Raw genomic sequence first — 19,894 nt, forward strand, 5'->3', positions numbered from 1 at the left:
ATTTTGTTTCTTTTGTTTTGTTGGTTTTTTTGGTTTTGTTTTTTTGTCCCCCAGCCTTCTCTGACAAATTAGGAATATTCTCAATTGAATGAATAATCATTACATTTCTCTCACCCAGTTGAAGATTAGTCTAAGGAGTTGCGAGGTGAACGTCAAAAGGGGCTAGAATGTGGTTGGTCCCTGCACAGAACTTTAAGATGGAGGCTAGCACAAAGGCCCAGAGCCAGGAAGGTATTTAATCAATGGACGTTAAAAACCTAAACACCTTTGTGGATCCTGGCCAATGAGCCGACATAGTGGCAATCCTTTCACACTAGTGGGGATGGGATGGGCAAAGACACTTGCCCTTTCCTTTGCGGGCATCTTCTTAGGCGGGTAGCAATACCCACGTACCTTGCAGCTCCAAAAATGGTGTGTCTCCAGTGTGGGCCAGCACTTTAAAGGCGCAGTTGAGCCCAAGGTATGGTGAGTCCGTCTGGAGATCTATTCAAAAATTAGAAGACATATCTGGAGAACTTCATGGAACCAAAAAAACTGCACTGAAATTCTCTTGAGAGGAGCCCTCTTACGTCAAGTTTCGTGGTATTTCCTGCTTCATAGAAACAGAAATAATACACGGAAAAAGCCTACTAGATCATCCAGTCTGTCTCCCTGCCAATGCTGAATTGATGCCAGCAGCATATGCATCCATGTCAGCTGGTATTTTTGCACTTCTGTTTCTCATCCTACCAGTACCAGGAAATGTGGAAAAAAGCAAATTGATATTTTTAGCTTTATAACAGAACATTTTGGGCAAAGATTTGGGTTGTTATTTTTTCCAAGCCCAGCTCATTGAGTAACACACCACACATTTTTTATATGTTACACTTTTATTGAAAAAAATTAATGCCCATTCATTCTGATGAGGAATGACATCAAACAGCAAATGTGTCATACATACATCTCTGTAAATTCCAGGGTCTGGATCTGTAACCTTTACGCTGAGGTGCACATACTAACGCAAAGAGTCCCATAATGGTCAACGGTTCTACTCCACTTATTATCATATTTTTATAAAACTATATAGACTGCATCATCACATGGCCCCCTCAAGGATTGAATTCACAACCCTGGATTTAGCAGGCCAATGCTCAAACCACTGAGCTATCCCTCTCCATAGCATCCTACTACATATGTGGAGACACAAGACAGAGTTATACAAATAGAGAGATGCACCATTAAACAGATTACAAAAAGACACACAATTATTACCAGAGCAATACCTACAAATCCAAACTTCAAAAATAACCAAAAAGGTAAAGTCAACACAGATCGTGACATGTTCTGATAATCACAGGTATGCGGGTGCCTTTGTCTTAAAAGAGATCTCCATACCAATATCAATGTCATTATGATGTCATATAAACTAAACACAGCCAACTTTGTACATCAGTGCGACTAATTAATGGTCAAAATATTTTAAGGGTAAACAGCAATTGTAATTTACCAAGACAAACCCCAATAGAAAGTATATCAATAGAGCTGTAAATAATGTAGACATCACCAAATAGCAAAGTGTGATAGCGAATATAGGGCAGGAGTCCTAGCCTTTCCTCTGGATATTCCCCTTCATAGTAGGATGTTTCACATAGTAACTGACAAGGGAGATGATCCTTTCAGATGATGTGGAACTCTACCCTTCTATGTCTATGTAATTTCACGTAAAGAGGCTTAACTGTCACTTTGTATAGGTCACTTTTACAAAGAGTAAATCTAATGAAAAGTGAATAATGATGTATGTCATGTCCTTAGCATATTTAGCCTGTTTCCTATGGAAGGATCCTAAATCATTTTACAGACTACAATATATGCTGCATCTCTGAAATGCAGCCAACACAGAGCGGACTGCAGCAGCCAACTGGTTCACAACATGGAAGTGGGATATTTTGGCAAAAGGCAGACCTTGACTATTACAAAAGCACCATAGGATCTAGAGTGCCTAATTTTTATGGTGGTCCTTAAATTTGCACATCTGTGCAAATAGGTTCATACCTTTGGGTACCCAAGTTTCATACACAGAAACGCAAAATGTGTGTGTACCACATGATGTTTGTTCACAGAAAGCATTCTTAGAAGTCTGTGTACCCAACATATGGAGCTACACACTTGATTTGCATGTGTAAATGATGCTGGTGTGCACATATCGGAGTTTTAGGTTGTTTAAAATATGTGTAATTGTTCAATTTTAGATTTTAATGTCCATGCAGAGCAGATTGGAATTTGGTTTTAAGATATCCCCTGGATCAACTCCATCTGGTAATATATGGAACTCCGTTTACCTACCTCACAAAATGAAGGACTGAATTATTCCTCCTGAGAGCTGAACCCATGTTTCCAAGAAATCTGGTTGTTTTAAATCTTATGCTTACAATTAACAAACAAAGTCTTGCCCTCCAGCAAGAAAGAAAACCACCGATAAGACAAGCTTTAGTGTTCATCCTGTGGTAAGCAAAGGAAGAATTAACATGAAATATTTAGGGATAAATTAATGGGGGAAAGTACAATAGCCTTTGTGTAACATTTAAAATTATGTACATGTCAAATAAGGTTTTGTAGTGTGAATGCAATATTAATACATTTCCAAGCATCCGATCTTTTTTAAAAATGTATTTTATTCAAATGGAAAGCAAACTAATGTGGATTTAGAAAACAGGGAGAGAGTGCAGCAAATTATAAATACCTTCTACTTTATCAGCATTATAGAACAGTATTAATTTTAAAAATAGCTTTTAAAAACATGCATGGTATACCATAATAGAGATGGCTGTATTTCAATACATCATCCTGATGACTCTCTCCACAGCAATGAGTTATGCAGACACACAGAGCTCTAGTCAGCAGATATGGTATGTACTATGTCACAGTTGAGGGAAACATTTTTGTCTTTTCATTCAGGATTACACTCTGTAGCTACTTCTGAACATGAGTGGTTACTGACTTTCTCTGCATGTACGTCAAAGTCCGGGAAGCTGTCCCCTGGATTATATCCCTCCAAGAAGTACCATCTCTGAAAAACGTCCAATGTTTATTATAGCCAAAGAGAGTTAGAAGGATAAGACCATTAATACAACTTTTCTGTAATGAAGAACAGCAGGGCTAATGGAACATGCAGTTAATTTAACCCCTTTAAAATACTGCATCTGTAAAAGTTGACAGTACTAATTGGCATGAGTGTCCTTAAAATTGTATATTATGTCCCTCTAAGGGAGGAAAGGAGCAGTTACCATAGCAAACACTGTTTTTATTGACTGCTTAGAGGAAATAGTCACATAGAACTGCAGATCACGCCAGAACACAAGTTAGAGCTGCCCAGGGATTTTTCTAACATACATACCAACTTTTTTCCCCCTAGTCTGCATAGTTTTCTAGGTCTCATACGATAGCAATTACAAATATAACAGCTCTCAAGGACCAGTTACAATATTCTTCAAGGATGTTGGGAATGACTGCATCTTTCCATGAGCTACCGAGATCAGGGACAATTCCTGAGATCCTCCTGGATCTTGCTTTGTCTTTAACCCTCATTGAAGTCTGTAAGGAGAAAGCATCTCAGGATCTGTCCCAATGGAAATAAATTACCTATTTTTTAATATCAGAAAGAAGCATGAGCCAATGGATAAAATACTAGACTAGATATCAAGAGACTTAAGTTTTTATTCCTGGATCTGATGCTGACCCTCTTTGTGGCTATGGTCACGTCACAGCACTGCTCCGTGCCTCAGTTTCCTCATCTGTAAAGTACTTTAAGGGATTAAAAAAGCACTATATAAGATCTAGCTGTTATTCTTATTAATTCTTTAAACAGTACAACAACAGAACTATGCAAAATTCTGTGGTTTTGGTTTGCAGGTCTTTAGGCAAATTTTTATTTCCGCTTTGGAGGGAATCAGTTTGCACCCCCAGATTTAAAATTTCAAAGCCAGTTGGCAGGAGTGAGGTTTGGGTAGGAGATTTGCGGGAACTTAGTTAAGTTTGAGGTAGTGTGAACTTCACAAATTGTTTCTGACTTTCACAGATGTAACACAATTAATTCACCTTTGTAAACTTATTATTTCTGTTATTTAAAATGATTTTTTTAAAATAAGAGTGAGTCAATGATATCAAGATTTGGAGTACTGCTTACAGTTTAGTTACTATATGGGTAGTATGATGCAGAATTCTAGAGGTGGTTGTGTCAGAGCAAACCATGTATTCTTTTAGTATCCTTTCTGCAATGGCGTCATCTTTATCTGATGTCCCATTACATTTTATGTATTTACGCACATAGCCATGTTAATACAAAGCATCAGGCTTCCCTATTTAGACTGCCAGTAGTCAATTCCAGTTTTAGATCTGGACATTTCTTTCAGAGCACATATTTCTTGGTTTGAAATGTTGCCCTGTTCCCCATCACATTTTATTTCATTTACTAACCCAAGAATTTCCTGAAGATTAGATGTCACTGTCTGGATTTGTTTTGCTCATTGGAAGTCTGATCCAAACCCAATGGACTTAATGAAAACAACAAAAATGTATTTGAAGGCTGAGTATTTTTTCTTATACAATTCCTAGAGTGATAATTATACACAGGGCTACCCATTATCCTTAAGTACCCAGAAAAATCTGCTCCTTAATTTAAGAATCCTTCAAAATCTTTCTTTCAAACAATGAGCATCTGAATGCAGGCACTTCTTTGTATGAGGGTGTCACATTGCTTGAGACTGCATTCTAGGTTTTAATAACACTCCAAACTACAGTAAACAGATGTCCCTTTACTTCAGTGTATGCCAGTGAATGGTTTGGAGCTGTGTGTACTACATACCCAGTAAAGTGAATATTAAACACTAGGTTAATTTTCACAATACTTTGTGAATGATTTTATTTCTCCAGTTGTTACAGTGGTTTTGATGTCTAATTCACTAAGTGGACAATAAACGAGATTCAAGTGGACTGTAATTATATACAGCATATATTTGGTAGTAAGTAAAAGGTAATTCCTTTCCACATGCACTATGTGTGACATTCCCCAGGGTACAATCAGGATGGTTGAACAGCTGTGTCCTCTCCACTCTCCAAACTGGGGTACCTTTCATACTGCTTCACTGTGAGAGCAACCACTCCCGGCCTTATTCACACACAGCCTCTAGCATGTAAATTACTCCCAGTTGAGTTACAGGAGTGCTTCTAGCCAGCCACTCCTGTGTATGCATCCAAGGATCACATTTGCTGTTTTGGACACCATCACATTGGACTCCCAAATCTTTTTCAGAGTCACTGCTTCCCAGGATAGTCTCCTACCCTGAAAGTAAGGCCTACATTCTTTGTCCCTAGATGTTTACATTTACATTGAACTGTATTAAAACACATATTGTTTGCTTATATCCAGATTACCAAGCAATCCAGATTTCTCTGAATCTGTGACCTGTCCTCTTCATTATTTACCACTCACCCAATTTTTGTGCCACCTGCAAACTATATCAGTGATCATTTCGTATTTTATTCCAGATCATTGACAGAAATGTTAAATCACGTAGGGTCAAGAACCTATCTCTGCAGGACACCACTAGAAACATACCCATTGGATAATGATTCCTTGTTTTTAACCCATTTAATGTAGACCATGTTAATTTTATATTGTTCTAGCTTTTTAATCAAAGGGTACCAAGTCAAATACCTTACAGAAGTCTAAGTGTATTACATCAATACAATTATCTTTATCAACCAAGCTTCTAATCTGATCAAAAAAGATATCAAGTTAATTTGACAGGATCTATTGTCCATAAACCCATGTTGATTTGCATTAATTATATTATTGTCCTTTAATTCTTTATTAATTGAGTTTCATTATCTTTCCTGGGATCAGTGTCAGGCTGACAGGTCTATGATTACCTGCATCATTCCATTTACCCTTTTTAAAAATTGGCACATTAGCTTTCTTCCAGTCTTCTGGAACTTCTGAAGTGCTCCAAGACTTATTCAAAATCAACATTATTAGTGGCCCAGTGAACTCTTCAGCCAGCTCTTTTAAAACTCTTGGCTGCAAGTTATCTAAACCAGCTGATTTAAAAATGTCTAACTTTAGTAGCTTCTGATTAATATCCCTCAGAGATATTAATAGAATAGAAAGAGAGTTATTGCCATCTGATGAGATTATATCATCTGTTTTCTGCCCAAATACAGAATACAAATATTTATTGAACATGTCTGCCTTTTCTGCATTATTATTGATAATTCTACCATTTCCATGTACTAATAGACCAATACCATTGTCAGGATTCTTTTTGTTCCTAATATATTTAATAAACTCCTTCTTATTGTCCTTAACTCTGCTAGCCACAAATCTTTCCTTCTGATCCTTCCTAAATAGGTTGTAACCATTGATTTTATATGAATCATCCCACCACATTTCAGTAATGCCAACTAGAATGAATTTAGCCCATAAATGAGCAATTCTAGTTCCTCTTGTTTGTTTCCCAGGCTCCTAACATTGCTATATAACAGGGGTCGGCAACCTTTCAGAAGTGGTGTGCCGAGTCTTCATTTATTCACTCTAATTTAAGGTTTCGCGTGCCAGTAATACATTTTAACGTTTTTAGAAGGTCTCGTTCTATAAGTCTATAATATATAACTAACCTATTGTTGTATGTAAAGCAAATAAAGTTTTTAAAATGTTTAAGAAGCTTCATTTAAAATTAAATTAAAACGCAGAGCCCCCCGGACCGGTGGCCAGGACCCGGGCAGTGTGAGTGCCACTGAAAATCAGCTCGCGTGCCGCCTTTGGCACACATGCCATAGGTTGCCTACCCCTGCTATATAAGCAATTCAATAATTTCTTCTTCTCATGTCCTTTAGTTGCTTGATTAATTTTGTTCTCAACATATTGATTTTGTGCTGAGTGCTCATATCTTCCCTCTTTTTACCTTTTATCTTCCACTTTTATCTTTTTTATCTTCCACTTTTGCTATTGGTTTAACCCCTCCCAACTGCTCTAGCCAGCCTGTCCCCGAGGAGATCTATCCCACTTCTACTTTGGTGGAGGCCAGCCAAACTATACAGCTCTATCTCTCCATAGAAGGTGGAACAATTTTCCACAAAACCAAAATCCTCTACTCTATAACACCACATATCTATCCAGCAATTCACTTCCAGAATCTTCTGTCTTCTATTGCTCATGGACAGGTAGGATCTCAGATAAGATCACTTGGACATTCTTCTTTTTCAGCACACTTCAGAGTTCCCTGAAGTCATCTACTATCTGGGGGAGAGCCTGCAACACTGTCATTATTGTCCATTTGACCTACCATCAATGGATCCTTGCCCAGATTCTGTTTTCCTGCCTCTCTCCAAGTGCTTGCTCCTCCATTCTACCCCTCACTCCAGTTCAATCCTAGGTGTGACTCCTGATTCAAGTCTTTGGCTTGACTCCTGATTCTGTCTCCAGCTCTGATCCCTGACTCTGGTTTCTGACTCTGACCACTAGGCATCACCACCCTCACCCTGATCCTCTTACATGTTTGCTACTGTGACATGGTTGCCTCTGATAGCAGACTAGACTAGACTTGAAGATCCAGGAGGTCCCTTCCAGTCCTATGCTCTTACTTTCTTGTTGTGGCCATGTGGATGAGGAGTTCTTCAGGAAGAGGAGCAGAAAATATCCATAAAATTACTTTAAGTTTACTGAAAATATATGAAATTCTAGCTGTCTGACTAATATTGGCCCTCTGCCAATCAGAGCACAGGTATCAACATACTCTATGGCTACTGAGAAATAATTATACAAATAATACTGCATGAAACAATCAGGATGAAGGGAAAAGCGTGCTATTGACGATTAACAGTTTCACAGCATCCCTGCATTTAGACTGATTGAGACAATTCCATTTCAGTGTTATGTAAAGCATGCGCCAATTCTGCCTTCATTCAAGATTCTCGCCTCTCCTGAGAACAGGTTTGAGTCTAGGGAGAGTATATTGAGAAAATCAGATCCTGGTGTTCAGTACCTCAGTTTTGCAGTAGACTGATAGCTTGATTAAGAACATTAAGGCTTTTGTTATGAAGTGTCACTTTCAAATATGCCTACCTCCCCTTCTGACTCTCCCTTCACAAGGCTGTGCTCTAATAATCCATCCACCCTGATGTGGATTCACACTATGAGCTTCTCATTGCCGCACGGAGCCAAGAAAAGGGCATATTTTCAAATGAGCAGCGTAAAGAGTTACAGCGCTCTAAATCAGATGAGCAGACAACCTCTGAGTGGGAGCCTCTGCTAGATGAATGAGCTGGCAACAAGTAACAACAAGGTAATAAACAAGATCAATGTGAAACTAATGGATGAATAGAGATAAATGCACAGAATATCCATGTAACAGCAGAGAGGTTTGTATGGCAGATTTCTGGCAAAGAGCTTGGTATAGGTCTAGCTGACACATACCTACTAAATCACTAACAAAAATCCTGAGCTATGTCAAAGGAACATGAAGGATCTACTTTGAAATGACAAAAGCAAGGAAACTCAGCATTACAGATAAAAATCCGGGCTGAAACACAGTCCTTAATTCACTCTTTAATGTAGACTCAGATTTGAAAAGATATTTAGATACCTACAGATGCAGGTAGAGCTTTTGAAAATCCCACCAGGCACTTGTATGCATCTTTAGGGGCCTAAGCATCTTTACAAGCCTAGCTCTGAATAAATCGGGGAGCGAGAGGGCAAGCTATTATGGTGTGAACTGAGGATGTCCATCTGAGTTTTTTCTCCTGGCTTCTGTATGTTGAAGGTGGGTTCCAAAACTGAATTTAACATATTTTTGCCATTTCATTGGCTTTTGAGGGCACAACAACAACAACAAAAGCAGTTTGTAATTTTATAGGCAGAGCTGGTTGAAAAACAACAACAAAAACGTGAAAAAAAATGAAGGTTTTCACTTATAAATGTGTCTGTAAAGTGACCCTTCCAATCCCTTAAGATGAGCCAATGGGTAAGGACTTTAACTCATTAATGACAGTCTGCCCGCTCTTCTAGTACCACATTTTGTTGCCTTCTCCCACTCTCGTTTCCTTCATTTTTCGCATTGCTCCAAACGGTTAGATCAACACCTCATTTCTTCTGAACCAATATCCTCTACTCCTCTCCTTCAATATCCTATTCAATACCTGCTTCTTTTTGCCTTGCTCTCCATTGTTTCCTGTGTTCTACTTTCGCTTCGTCCCTAGCCCTACCTCAGAACCCACTCAGAAATCTCAGAGCATGCAAGATTCCCTCACCACCTACCAGGACTCACATTTGTTTTAACCCTGGCCCCTTCTTTGTTTTTTTTATTTTCATTTTCTGTACTTGCCTAATTTATATGTAAGCTCTTTAGTGCTTTGACTATGAATAATTTCATCTCCATAACCGTGGTGCAAAGTGATTGTGCTAGATAAAATAAATAAATTGTGAATATGACACTTTTTGTTACTCCTGCACTTATCTGCTGTACCCTATGGCCAAATCCTGAAACAGCTTATCACTATGAAGGGGGAGGGTGAATATGGAGAAGACCCTCACACAGGACCTTGACATTCTCCGTGGCCCACAGAAGTGATTTTCATAGTTGGCCTTCACAAAAAGGGAAGAAAGGGGGGAAAAAGGTATGTCGCCCACCAATTAGTATAGGTCAAATGGGTTCCCCATCACATGTGCAGTGTGGTTCCGCATCATCAAACTGTACCAGTAGGTCATTTATTTCTATTTTTCTGACTCGGCAGAAGCGAGCTATGCACTGGCTATATGGATGTCCTGGCTCTGCATCATGCATAGGGTCAGAAGATTCTTTCTCTCTGCATCATTCTGTTGTGATGCAGTTTGCAGCAAGCAACACGGGGGCTTTGCTCAAAGTGTTTAGGATTGGGCCCCAAACGTATGTACTCTGAGTTAAAACTGCTTAGGTAGCCAAGAAACCCAAAGTTTTTACCAATGCTAAATTTGAAGAGGTAACAGAAAGTTACAGAAAAGTGATCTGTGTTCCAGTCTGCATCATGGAATCTCCAGCTACATTTTGCTAGACTGCATCTTTGTCTTTGGATACATCTGGTGATAATAGGCATCAAGCAGAAAAAACAGGGCTTATTTAATAGTTACTAGGTTGAGCTTGCAGTGCTGGGAATTACAAAAATCTTCCAAGTGGGGAAGATGATCTTGTGACTACAATACTTAACTGGGAGCCCAAAGATCTGTGGTCTACTCCTAGCCTTGACACAGATTTCCTTTGCTGCCATGGGCAAGTCCCTTAACATCTCTGTGCCTCAACTTCTGCATATGCAAAGTGAGGATAATGATATTTACATACGTTAAAAGGGTGTTGTGAGGCTTAATTTATTTCAGCTTGTAAATGGATTTAAGATAAAGTGCTAAGTGCAAAGTATTATTAATTAATATTTATTTTTATATTATTTTGACTCACAAAGTTGCTTGGGAAGATGTTATTGGGAGATAAACATGAATCACCAAGTTATTATTTCAGTGCAATTGCTTTTCTGACCAAATCCACCTATAAACTTGTGCAAAACCAGAACACAATTACATGCAGTTTAGAGTGCTCATTATTTGCGTGTTCCTAGAGCTATTGAAGGGGATGGTGTCAATACACGGTCACCGTTCTGTACTTCTCAAACACATAGAAACTTTAGAGTAAATTATATTTGCTTCTCTGAAGTAAACTTGTATCCACACCAAAAAGACAATAAAAGGGGAGATGGTTGCAAAGGCTCAAACCAGCCTGGAGGTAGAACAAAAGTATGAAAAGGTGTTCTCAGCTCTGTCTGAGACTTTGCTCGTAAAGTGAGCTTTTTGATCTCACACCAGTGGAACGAACATAGCAATTAGCTAAGTGAACTCAGAAATCAGTTTAGCTATTCCAGCAAGCCCTCCTAGTGTAGACATAGTTTTACCGTTCCCCAAATGAAATAAGCTATACTGGCAAATGCACTTCTTTACAAATGTAATTACATCTACACTATGGCTTTTTCTGATATAAAAATGCTATTTAAAAAATCACATCATTAACCAATGATGTTATGCCAACAAAAGTTTCTAGTGTAGACCTGGGCAAATTATCTCAGCCTTGGATAGAGGCCCTTTTAAATTGGGATTTTACTCTGATTCCCATGTCATCAAATAACCGAAACAGTTACATTTGTAATCTTATCTGCCACTGGACAGAAATGAGTTTTATAGCAACCAGATGCTTTTCATTTTTAAGTAATCCATGTTTTAAACTTTTAGGATTATTTTATGAGCTAATGCTAAACTCTTAGGATACAAATACTTGATACTTGTTTTAAAATCCATAATTGTTTTCTTGATCTAGCTGTTAGGCTAGACAGCTTTAATGAGACCCTGGAGTGTATGCCTACTGAAATATCACAATATGTAAACAACATTTTTCTCATGTCCATGCAGAGGTAAGACAGCTGAAGATAACACAGAATTTGCTTATACTTCTAACAATGGCACATTTCTTCTTTTAGAAGTTGATTGATATTTATTGCTACAGTAAATGACAGTTTAAATAAATACTAGTGCTTATTCAATGCATCATTAATAAAAAAAAATAAAAGCAGGACACCTACTGTCAACAAACAACGGACCTGAACACATGAATAACGGGGGCAATATGACAAGCATTTAAAAAGGAATTATCGGAGTACAATAATACCAATTGAAATGGAACCTCTTTATCATCAAGAAGGGAAGAATTCCAAACAATATGTATGATTACATATGGTGTAATCAATAAAAGACGTGCTTGAAGTTATCTGCGCTAAGTAGCAAAAACAAAATCGCTGGGAAAACATTTACATGCTCATTAAAATTAGAATTGTCTCCATAAATAACTGACAGTGAGATGCATTTCATCTTGTGCTTGTATCAGGGGTGAGTTAATAAGTTCCTGCCTTTTTTTTTTTTAAACTGTGTGTTCCTAGGGTATTTTGAAGGATGCCTTTTTGTGAGTTCCCCTGTTTTTCAATTAAGGATACAGTCTGTGAGTAGAAATGTTTAGGTCAAATATGTATTCCTCCAAGATTTTTCACTGGTTTTTAGCTTGGATTTTAGGAAAGTCAAAAGACAACTATTGATTTCTAAACTGCACACCTTTGAAAATACAAAGTTAACCAAATGAACACACCTGAGGTTAGGGGTAGCTGTTAGTTAAGGTAGTCCCTAGTTCTCTTATAGTTATGTAAATTATGATGTTCTTAAAAAGTATTATTGTAATCTCTATATCCAGGCATTTCTACCATGCACATCTCACCCTGGAATTTCAATGCCATGTATATAATGTAAGGTAGCAACCTTTCAATCTGCAAAAAACCTAGATTCTCTCTCCCTCTCTCATGTCATACTACTTTGTAAGAGGATCCATTCTGGGAGACTGAATGTCAGGAGATATGGTGGCAGACTATTCTGCTAGCACCGGTCTCTGCTGAAGGAACACATGAGTAAAGAGGTGAGTCTTACACTGCATTAAGAAGGTGACAAGACTTGGACTCATCCTGATCTAACTGGGTAGAGAATTTCGCAGTAAAAGAGTGAATATCCTGCTTCTGCCTACTAGGAATTTCCCATAGGGGCAATCAGACACAGCATATGAGTCCATCATAGGTGTTGCAGAGAGAAATGCAGTTTGTGAGGTAACTGAATCCTAGCCTGTTGAGGACTGTAGGATTAGAACCATGATTCTGAAGCAGATCCCGACCTGGATAAGCAGCTAGTGCAGAGAACAGAGCACCAGGATGACATGGTCTAGGTGATTTATTTTACTCAGAAGGTGTACTGCTTTGTGTTGAGCCAACTGAAGCTTGTGGTCTAGCTCAGAATGCATTGCAGTAATCTATTCTGGAGGTCTCAAGCACCATGTGTGGATCCATGCTCAAAGAAAGCGGGCACAATCTTCTATATGACTAAAACGGAAAAAAGGTCATTTTCTTCATAGCTACTAGGTGGCTATTTTGAGTGCAAAAATAAAACAGTTACAGGATCCTGAGACACCTAGAGAGATAATATACGATTCTGAAGGAAAACGCCTTGTTCTAGTGAGTAATCCTTCAGTGAGGCTACTGACTTGAGTAAGGCTCTGGAAGAAAGATCCCCATATACAAAAATAGCCAAATTAGGAAACTCTGTAACACAAAAGCTATGCCGATAACCACATGCATTACTGCTTTATTTTTTAATCCAAATTATCGGATCTATTTTTGTCCATAAATTCTATGACTCACTAGATTGTGGCCACTGAAAAAAAGTCAAAATATGCTGCCACAAAAATCTCTCTCAGAGAAGCAGCTCCAACATTTTTTTCTTATTGTTGCAGTAATATAACTCTTAACAGATTAAATACAGGGAATATTGACAAGCACTCTGTGTTGGTTTTGTTTAACTGGTAATCAATATGAGAGGAGCTACCTGATTTAATTGTTGTTCTTGTTTCACATTCTTTTCTTCCAGCAATTTTTCAAGCTCATTTTCATTTGGTTGCTTGGCTCTGATTCAGAAGCTGAAATTAGAGCATTCTCTAAAGTATTTCAACCAAAATCAGAATTTCTTTATGTTTTCAATACCATGTTCAGGGAGTAAAAGCAAAAAACAGCTCTGGAGAGGTATTGCCTACTCCAGTGAGTCCTTTGTGTTCAGACAAATGAATAAAATTGTCCAAGAATGTAGTAATATAAAATTCTCTTGCTCAAGACACAAGCATAGTGTAAAGTAAGCCCTTTTACCATAGTGTCATCTCCTTGATTTGCAGCTCATAAACTTTATTTTCACAGGGACAAAGAACTGTACAAGTTGTACAGACAGATCCATATCACGGAAAAAGTAATGGAATTCTCACCCACGTGTTATAATGGCACATTTGTAATTACGGGTAGCCTTTGTGAATATGTATAGCCCTTGTACATGAAAATCTCTATTGTCTCTGGGCTAAAATCTCACTCTTATGTTTCAAAGAAGGGAAAGATTTGTGGAGCTCCATTACACCTCAGGCAAACATGTACCCATATTCTGGGATGCCAGTAGCATACCAGCTGCCCATCGATGACCAGGCTATCTCTGTGAGCCAGTGGATCCACTCAGTCACTAGTGTATCCAACTACGCTTCTAACAACTTCAGGATTCCACTGCCTTTTCTTCAGGGTTGCATTTTGTTTCTTCAAATAAAACAGCTCAAAATAATTTCCACATGTAAACCCAGTCCTTTCCCCTGACCCGGGATCTTCTGCAAGTCTCACTCCTGCCTGGTCTCATTCCCCAGCCTCTCTGCCTGGTAGGCAGGGAGAGTCTTTCTGCTCACTTCTGCTGATGCCTTTCTCCAACAGACTGGCTTCCAGCCTTCCAAGCCTGCTCTCTGCAGGATTGCACGGCCAAGACACCTACCTGAGGGCCTCTTTGTTGCCTTCTTCTCTCTAGCCTGCTCCCAGAACTCAGGCTGCCCTTTACATTGCAGCAAGTCACAGTCTTCGATTGCAAGACCCCAGACCAAGGCTATGTCTACACTGAACTTTTGTCAGTAAGACTTTTGTCAGTCGGGGAATGAAAAAACACCACATGCCCCCGACTGACAAAACGTTTACCGCCAAAAAGGGCCGGTGTGGACAGTGCTTTGTCAGTGGGAGATGCTCTTCCGCCAACAAAGCTATCACGGCTCATTGCAAGTGGTTTTACTTTGTCAACAGGAGAGCTCTCTCCCCTGCTGGCAAAGAGCGGCAACCTGGGAGACCTTACAGTGGCACAGCTATAGGGGCACAGCTGTGCCGCTGTAAGGTAAGCAGTGTAGACATGGCCTTATTCCCTTCACCTGAGAAGATGGGCTGAGCCTAGTACAGGGAGCAGCTGAGCCCCACCCCCACAGTCCTCTTTCTCTCATTCTACCTGCTTGATTTGGGTATATCTGTACTGCAAAAAAAGGTGTTTTATATTGAGATTGCTACGTCAAGATAGTTATCTCGAAGTAAAATCCAAGTGGAGACAAGGCACTGTAGTTTGTACCTTAATATAGCTAGTCGAGGTAAATCCCTCTGTCAGCATTCGTTTTCTTTTTCACCAGGGTCTGCTAGTTCCACTGCTGCAAGCAACAGGAATAAACCTATTAAAGTCAATTGAATTACACCCTGCAATACTTGTACAAGCAAGTGCAAAATCAGGCCCAAGACATACATATTGCCTGAGACATTTTAAATCATAGGAGTGATGGAAAGAAAAAAAAAATCCTACCATGTCCCCCACTCCAGGAGGATGGATTAGTAAATTTAATAATCTTTTCCATCCCTTTAACTTCAGAGCTTAAAATAAACTCCCAACCCTTCCAAACCAATAAAAAAGTACTTAATGGAGACAGGAAATCTAGCTTAAATCTTCAGCATCTTGACAGAATAAAAAAGGAATCCTGTTTGATTACAAAGTTATGACTGATTTCAACCTTTTACTGTTGATTTATCAGCTGGCAACTATTTTTTCTGTGTAATGCACGCTCCTGTCTTTGTAGTTCAGTTGACCTCGGAATGCACTTCAGGAAGCAGCAATTTGATGATATCTCTGCAGGGATACTTTTGTTCTGATAAAAACTGCGGGTGAATCAACAGGAAACTCAGGATCTCTTGCTGTTCTGCTTCTGATAATTAATCGTCATTCTCCTTCATCAATTTGTCATCAATTTCCAGAAAATGATTGCTACAAAGATTTAACTGTGTTTAGTCATAGAAAGACTTTGTCTCTTCATAGCATATAACCAAGTACAGCACACAGACTTATTATTCAGAAGCAGTCAGTGATAACTTACTTTGGAATCCTTCCTGTGAGACACTTTGAGTGTCCAAGCGTTCCTCAGAACTGATTTTATTTTCCTTTCCTGTGTTGCTAACCGAAAGTGCTTCTGTTTCTGTGTTACTGATCAGTTGGCCATTCTCACATCAAGAGTAAATCTCATCTTCAAACAGCCACCAGCTATGATTGTTTAATGCTGCTTATGGACTGAGTTTATTTAGGAACATAAGAACTGCCAGACTGGATCAGACTCCAGGTTCATGTCGTCCACTTCATCTCTGACAGCGGGCAGCACCAGATGCTTCAGAAAGAGGTGTAAGAACCGCACAGCTGGTTGATGTGGGACAATCTGTCCCCTGATACGGGTCTCATCCTGATCACTAATAGCTAAAGATTGGAATAAACCTTATGTTTCTGTATGGGTGTCCTGATTATGGTTTAAATCTACAGAAAGGAAAAAAAAGTAAATAAATCATCAAAACAACATAGCTGTGAGAAGAAAGTAATTTTAAACATATCTGCAACATGCTCTTTTTATTGATATGCAAATTAAAAACATGAACACCACCATCTTTATAATATTTTTTTCTTTCAGCTGTTATACCTATTTGATGAGTGTACAAGATAGCACAGGTACCTAAACTGGTAATGTGACCACTCTAGGAATTATTTGGGGGAAGTCCTATGGCCTGTGTTATATAGCAGGTCAGATTAGAGGATCACAGTGGTCCCTTCTGGCCTTGGAATCTATGAATAACATAAAATGTTTGGGAGTTTATGCTGAATGATGCTTAGCTATAATAAACACTAACTTCCTGGTTGGAGCTCATGTTGCAGATAGTTCAATGATGCCATAAAAGGGTGGACTTTAGCCATATGACTTCTGACCTCATCTAATATATTCATTATAGGTTATATTTTAATTTAAACTGTGTGTCTGTGCAGGTGTGCAAAGGAATTTAAGAACACCTGCTTACATTCCTGTGCAAACTATCTAGCCTTTGAGTCCCAGTGCACAAGAGTTAGTGGGTACTGCATACCCATTCGCCCTTCCCCCCTCAGAACAGGTGACCGGGGAGGTACAGGGAATTGAGTGGCACTTTGGGTCTCTCTACCATTGCACTGGCCAATGCAGTTGAGCTAGCATGAGGGGTGCGGTAACGTGTTGCTGGTATAGGTTAGCAGCAATTTATTACCTCTGTCCTTTTCATAATTTCATAGATGTTAAGGGCAGAAGGGCTCACGTCCAATATACCATATGCCATTAAATTTTACCCAGTACCCCTATATTGAGCCCAGTAACATGGGCTAAATTAAAGCATTTCAGTCCTCAGGAGGCTAAACTGTTTTGTGCCATAGGCAAAGAGGAGGAGAGGCCAAGGTGCCACAAATGCCTGAGGTCTCAAGAAATTGACTAGGTGAGATTTTTCCTAGATGATTTTAGCAAGTGATCCACGCTCAATGCTGCGAGGAAGGTGAAAGAATCTTGAACTTCCTGCAAATCTGAGTTAAAATTCCTTCCCAACCCCAAATCTGATGATCAGTTTGACCCTGAGCATGTGATCAAGATATACCAGCCAAGCATCTGAGAAACAGGAATTTCTGTATTGCCTCAGAGCACCAATCCACCCTATCCAGCGTCCCATCATCAACTGTGGCCAGTCCTTGATGATTCACAGATCGGTGGAAAATATATAAGACTCAACTGTCCAATTGTACATTAGAGATAAAACTGCTTCCTGATCCCTGTAGGTGACAAGTTAGAGCCCTGAAGCATGAGGTTGGATTATAGTCACTCCATGCAAAACTGCGAGTGTTGTGAGCATGTTAAGGGCACTGCAGAGCTTCCGTGTCTCTCCAGGCCCATGAAGCAGGGAGTGAATGTGGGGAGTCATAGATTCATAGACTCACCGTTACCATGCAGCCTGCCTGGCCCCCTACACACACAGGCTATTGAATTTCCCTCACAAACTGGACTTAGAAGAGTGGTTCTCAAACTGAGATGCGTGCTCCCCTGGCGGGGCGGAGGAACATTCGGGGGGCACTCGGTGGGGGCGTGGCCAGCCTCCATGGTGGACTGGGAGGTAGTGTCATGCTTCCAGCCCTGCTCCTCCCACAAACCAGCTCTACCTCCGATCTCATTCAGCCCCCAGTCCTGCTCTGCCTCCAGGCCCAGCTCTGCTCTCACTCCCTCTCCGCCCCCAGACCAGGTCCAACCCAAGCCACAGCTCCACTCCACCCCCTACTCCGCCCCCCAGCCCAGCTCTTTCTTCATTCCCTCTCTGCCTCTAGCCCAGCTCCACCCCCAGCTGCAGCTCCACTCTGCCACCTGCTCCGCCCACAGTCGGACTCTGATTCTCTCTCTGCCCCCAGACCAGCTCTGCCTCTCCTCCACCGTCCCCAGCTCAAGCTCCACTACCAAGAAAGCCTTGGCTGTGCAGTGCAGGGGAGTGGACAGATTCTGTTACTTGGAACGGGGTGCGGGGGGCGTGACTGGAAAAGTTTGAGCACCACTGTTCTAGAAAAATATTTAATCTCACTTTAAAGACTCCAAGGGGTGGTGAGTCTACCACCTCCACTGGTAAAGTATCCCAATGTTTGATTAATCTCACTGCTTCAAAATTGCATCTTATTTTAAGGTTGAATTTGTCTAACTTCACCTTCCAACTGGTAGATTTTGAAATGATTTTTGTCAACAAGACTGAAAAGCCCCTTGCTATCAGATATCTTTGCCATGTGTATGCACCTATCCACAGTGATCAAGTGTGACCCATGAACCTGTCAGTGTCAATGGGCAGAGGACACAGGGGGTGCATAGAGTTTTACAACTGTCCCCTGCGTCGGATATATGGATAGTAATTCACTAAAGGCTGGCATGTGAAGTCTCTGAGACAGTGGCCCATTGGCGGCAGGTATCGTAGGCCGGGGACGGCTAAGCCTCCCCTAACCCAGGCCATGGCCCCGCCCATGCTCTGCCCTGAGGCCCCACTGTTGCTCCCCCTCTTCCCTGAAACCAGCGGGGGCTCAGCTCCAGCGGGCAGGGTGGACCTTGGGGCTCTGGCAAGCAGGGGGGCCTTGGATGGAAGGGGCAGGGCCAGAAGCTAGCATCCCCGAAGTGGGGGGGGATGTTCATAATTGTGAAATGTACATACAGCTGACATTTAAGCAGTTAATTCTTAATATAGACATGTATGTTCTTACAGCAAATAACCAGGAGGTGAGATGTTTCAGACAGGTTTCTTTTAGGCTGGGGATAATAGACACCTATCTCCCTGTCTGGTCATTGTATATTGTGTGTCTCACAACGTATGTCTATTTGCACACTGAGCCAGATGCTGATTAAGAGATTGTGAAATCTACAAGAAAGGAGTATACAGGAAAAAACAACCAGCAAGGGACTTCCTGTTCATGAATAAGGACAACAATTGTTCTGCTCTATCTGGGGGTACAAACAGACACCCTGGACCTTCACCGAGAAGGCAAGTTGACAGGGTGATCTGGCTCATGAATGGAAGACCATAGCCAAGCCTGGCTGTATAATGCTGGAAACACTTTGGGTGAGTATTGTTCTGTAAGATGTGAAAGTATCTAGTTAAGTAAGTCTAGGTTCTAGAATGCAAGCTATGATTTTGTTTGATAAGAAATCATTTGTTTGCAATGCTTCTACTTGCTATCACTTTACTCTTTGTACGTTGTTAAATAAACTTTTACTTCTTTTCACTATGTGAGTGCTGTATGTTAAGCGGAGCAGCGGTCCGAGGTATAACTGGTAAGCTGGGGTGTCCTGCTTCTGTGGCAACACCGAATCAGTGAATACTGTGTCCAGTGGAAGAGGGGCTAGACCCTCCAGGGAGACACTTGGAGGGCTCGAAGGCTGGAGTGTACTAACCTGCAGAGTAACAGTGGGGCTGTGATGCCTAGAAGGGAGTGCTTGTGTTACCTGTGGCTGGTAGAGTCGGGGAGCTGGCCCATGGCAGGCATAGATAAGGCCTCCTCACACTAAGTGCAGGCGAGGTGCCTCACAACCATGGCTGCTGCTGGGAACTGTCACATCAAGCCACCCCTCAAGTCCTCTAC

The sequence above is a fragment of the Chrysemys picta genome, chromosome 7 (genome assembly GCF_011386835.1).
Source record: "Chrysemys picta bellii isolate R12L10 chromosome 7, ASM1138683v2, whole genome shotgun sequence".
NCBI classification, from domain to species: Eukaryota; Metazoa; Chordata; order Testudines; family Emydidae; genus Chrysemys; species Chrysemys picta.